The sequence below is a fragment of the Argopecten irradians genome, chromosome 14 (assembly GCF_041381155.1).
Source record: "Argopecten irradians isolate NY chromosome 14, Ai_NY, whole genome shotgun sequence".
Taxonomy (NCBI): Eukaryota; Metazoa; Mollusca; class Bivalvia; order Pectinida; family Pectinidae; genus Argopecten; species Argopecten irradians.
Genome location: NC_091147.1, coordinates 36,152,531 through 36,157,543, shown reverse-complemented (window position 1 = coordinate 36,157,543; position 5,013 = coordinate 36,152,531). Strand labels below are relative to the sequence as shown.

General features: G+C 32.7%; 1 protein-coding gene across 1 annotated transcript in view; it reads left to right on the top strand.

The window, feature by feature from the left end:
• Positions 1 to 1,193: 1,193 nt before the first annotated feature.
• The window catches only part of LOC138306966 (arylacetamide deacetylase-like), a 48,088-nt gene continuing 44,268 nt past the window's right edge, over positions 1,194 to 5,013 (top strand). Inside the window, exon 1 of the mRNA XM_069247569.1 lies at positions 1,194 to 1,334. The gene's annotated coding sequence lies outside the window, so the exon portion shown is untranslated. The remainder of the gene's footprint in view (positions 1,335 to 5,013) is intronic.

Sequence of the window (5,013 nt, the reverse complement as noted above, 5' to 3'; positions counted from 1 at the left end):
ATAGTGAGCTCGTGTTAACTGTTGCATACTGGAGTAGAGGTGTTAGATTTATAACTAAAATTTGGTCATGGAATACAATTAGGCTGTGAAACTCTTCTTCATCTCGTCTTTATAAAAGACGTTACGTTTAGACATTTTCCTAACAGTATACAGTTGTTGACTGGGGTTAAGGGCAACAGATGATTTGTTGAACCCGAAGACAAACTGTTGCCCGAGGCCGAAGGCCGAGGGCAACAGTTTGTGTGAGGGTCCAACGAATCATCTGTTGCCCGAAAACCCAGTCGATAACTGTTTTGTTATACCCATTGACTCAAAACAATGCATTGACGTCACGAATTGTAGGTGTGACGTCACTCCGGTCCAACAGCACATTTTAACAGTCTATTTTAACAGTTCTTTGGACTGCTCGACGGAACAGTTCATTTATTGGCATTTTTGGCAATAGAGTTTATAGAGGAACTATTTTATAGGGGTATAACAATATTTAATGTATTTGGTACACACAAAGAAATACGAATACTTATATGAATTTATGGTACTCTCAATCTAATTTAAAAAATGTAAATCTTCTATGTCGTTCATATTAGATTTTATTCCAATTAGTTTGCAGTACTCTTGTCAAACATTGTCATTGAAAATGAGCGTTTATTCGCTCTCTTTCTGTCTACGTGCTAAGATTAATCAAATATGACACAGGAGTATTTTAGATGTCTTATAAACAAATCCCACAAATGCTTGAAATATATAGTGAAAAACAATGACGAACTGTTTAACTCGACTTTACTGATAGCATCGAAACTTTAAAGTTGAACAAAAATTTCAAGTGGGGTGAGTATAGTCAAACAGAACACCTATTAAAGAATGATGGATTTTGCTGTGTTAGAGTTTTATAGTCTGACGGCTGATACAGTACAAGGATGAAACTGTTGATGAAGCAGCGCTGTTAAGTCTAATTAAACCAACAACCTCCATGGTAAAACAAACACACGATGGTAGAGTTTTTCACCTATATAATTAAACTGTTGGCAAGGGAAGAGGATCCGCCAGTATGGGAACTCTTATAGAATTTGTAAATTGACATATGTCAACAATTGGCTGAGCTCCTCAACTTCCCAGTGATATCATTGCTATACACTGAGTCGAAAAGAAGACACTTCTACGCGAATAGATATATCGGATGTTTACTTGAGAAACTAATTCCGGATATTCTATTTCCATTTCCGTTTGTTATAATACATCAATGGAGATTCGCTCAAGATAACTCTATAGGCACACATATTGATAAGGGTGATACATGTACGGATGGGAAGATGTTCTCTTACGGGATATTTAAGGTATGTAGTATTCATTGTCATTGTACTATATAAAATATGTGTATAGCATTATCAGTAGTTTATTTATATTCTATTGTTATACGTAATTTTTCATGCTTTCATTTATAAACATTTCAATATAACAACGAATTTCAGATATATGTCCGTTGGGGAAATTCACAAAGAAAATTAAAATTGCCAAATAACAATGATTTTGATCCTTCATCACTTACATATAGACATATAATGATCAACCCTCCATTATTTAATTCAGCAAAGGAAACATTATTGTGGACACATCACGAATTGAAGTGATGCAAATATTTACGTCGTGATTTTTTCGTTTTTACTTTTTTCTTAAAAACTATTTATTTGGTATAATTTTTTTATAACTTATTTTTTATTCAGATTTTCATATGCAATACACATTACATAATAATTCCTTGTTATTATTCTTACTTTTATCATCCTCACCTCTAAATTATCAACCATACATACAAAATACTATCTCCATCATCATCATCATTCCATACATCCTCAAGTCATTATCACATCTTCAAACCACATTTATTCACTCAGTACTCGATTTTAACTTCATCCATTTATTAACACTGCACTAGCTGTGATCTTCACATTCAATCATCATTTTCATCTACCTTACACACATCTTTCATTTCCAAACAATTGTTATTATTATTTTATTTTTTGTAAAGTTTAAGTGGATATTTCATTCATATTGCATATTGCGCTTCTTGATAGAAAGGAAAAGAAACCAAAGAAGGTGAAAGGGAGATAAAAGAAAAGAAGGGAGATAACAAAAGAGAAATAAACAAAAAGAGGATGGTAGGCTAGCCAAGTTTTTTTTATTTAATTTTATTTGGTATAAATTGCTGAATAAAAGAATGTTTATTGGTATTGGGGAAATCAATCTATCGCCTTTTATATAATGAATAAATAGATAAATTAAGACCCATCCACTCCAATTTGCTTACATTTCTCTGTTGGTGTTGGTACTTTTGATGGCCTGTAGTTTTTCAGTGTCTGTTTCTCATAGACACACGTCTCATGGAACAATCTCACGATGGTTCTCATATTCTCATATCAAGGGATATACTATTCATATTGATAGTTATATCTGACTCTTTTGATTCTCATTAGTCGACTATATTAAAAGAGATGGAAAAAAATATGATACAAGTATATCAGAGGTCGAATGAAAAAAAAAATTAAAAGAAAAACGAATTTTCGAAATCCATTCAAATGACAAAAATATTATACAAAATTTGTTAAACTATGAATACACACAAAATGCATTCTCCTGTCAGTTAAAAAGTACGTTTTAACAATTTCTATTATAAGTATGGTGAAAGTGCTTAGCATTTCATTTTATAAGACAAAAAAACACTGAAGATCACCTAGACATCCACCTTTCTTTTGGTGTAAAATTCCTTTTAGCGGCACCTATAGAGTTAGTAATCCTGAAATGGCTTGACCAATAAAAATAAGCCCTGATCATTCTAAGGCTTGGTCAATAATACTTGTTATTCTGACCACACTTGGTTTTGACCAATCGACATCTATTTTTAACAAGATTAGCGATTTTTAAACTACACACAAAATTCTCAATCTACAATTTAACAACATTATGTGGTTATATTTAGATTTGTTAAACAATGTTATCCTTGAACAAAAATATTATTAATAATACTATTTCTGACCGCACGTGATTTTGACCAATCAACATTTATTCTTGAAAAAATTATTATTATTCAAATAACAAACAAAATCATTGTTATATTCCCATTGATAATAACATTATTTTGGGATGTTAAGATAAGATAAACAAGTTTAGCATTGAGAAAAAATGTTGTCAAATATTTTGTTTACGCGAGTTTAAAAAGCGCACGAAGGTTAAGGTATAAGTTAATTATACTTAATCGTATTGGCCCCGAACCTAAAATAAATTATCGTGATCTATTTCGAGATGGCTGTTCAATTACACTAGTGGAGTGGATACTTAAAACTACATTATAATGTATATATATACACGATTGTCTTTATATTATATAAACCAATTGAGAGTTTATACACATACTTCCGTAATTTGGCTCAAATGCAATCCAAACGCCCACACATTCCTCAAGAAGCGGCAATCAGTGTATAATATATGTGAACGGATCATTTCCTTATACAGTATTTCCTTTTATATATCCTGTGTAAACAAGATACATAATGTACAAAAGTTCAAATGGTTCAGCGAGCATATAATCATGTATTACATCCTTGATACTCCAGGAGTTCTGGTCACTGACGATCTCTATAACTCTGGATACCTCTCATAATAAAATTGGAGAAAGCTCAGCGGAAAACCTTTGATCAATCACAAATATTTCCTTTGAAGACTACAGAGATACCAAACCCTAACATCAAAGCCACACAGTTAAAGGACTAAATCAACTGTTCTGTTCTCTTTTACTATGATAAAGTCCAGGGGTGTAGAGATCGGAAGAAATCAGAACCCCTATAGTATCGAAGATGCGTGTATTGAGACATCGACATTTATCTAGCATAGTACACTTTTTGATTTTATTAGTTAATTAACGTCCCTATTAACAGCTGGGTCAGTACTTGCATCTGCCCTACATGAGATTCGAAACTCGCGACCCAGAGGTGGAGGGCTTGTGGAAATATGTCGGGACATCTTAACTACTCGGCCACCGCGGCCCCAGTATAGTACACTTAAAATACTGTAGTTACGTTTGATTTGCATTACCACTATACATAACATTTCCAGATCATGTGTTATCATGAAACGATAACACATGTTACATACATTGTATAATTTACCTATGGGATAACGTTAAAATTAATTTTTGTGTCCTCTTCCGTGTCAAAGTCTCACAAAAAATACAAGAATAATATTCAATGATGGAATATGAACAATGCAGATCGTGCACAGTGTTAGCATTCTGTATAAGACATGGTGTTTAGTCAAATCTGAGTATCTCGTAGTCAGATATCTACCCGAAAGGAACCTAATATGCAAAAATGGAATAAAAATAATGTATGATCTATTTATACACATAAAGGCTGACTGGGGAACAAAACAAAACTTAGAAAAAAAATCTTTGTGATTCGTTCATGGTTTGAGCTGTTTAACGTCCTATTTACAGCCAGGGTCATTTAAGGTTGAGTCGGGTTAAAAAAGGTGGAATAAAGGGGAGTGTCCAAAGAAAAATACACCGACCAGCGGTTAGCACCTATATATTTGACTCAAATATTTGAGTTTTCCGATTTGAAGATAATGACATTTACTTGAACAATCTATTTATTTCCTTTGGTTATTTGGCTTGAGTCTTTAACAATATGTCTCTGTGATAATAACACTGTCAAGTTGGCAATTCCGCTATCGTAAGGAGATAAAACAAAAAAGTAGCGGGGTAACCCAAAACACACATAGTCACCACAAACATAACTGAACATGGAATGCATTTGAGTGTCCACTCCACCAGTGCATTGTTAAACAAATTATTATATTTATACATGAGACGGCCTTTCTAAATAAACACGAATATTGATTTGAATTCACGAACTTGTAAATAATCAAAGTTTAAAGGTATGGTAACTAAATCTAAAAAAAAAGAAATTAAATTCTTGAACATTTGTTTCACGGAGCATATCGATTTCGTCCAAAGTGTTA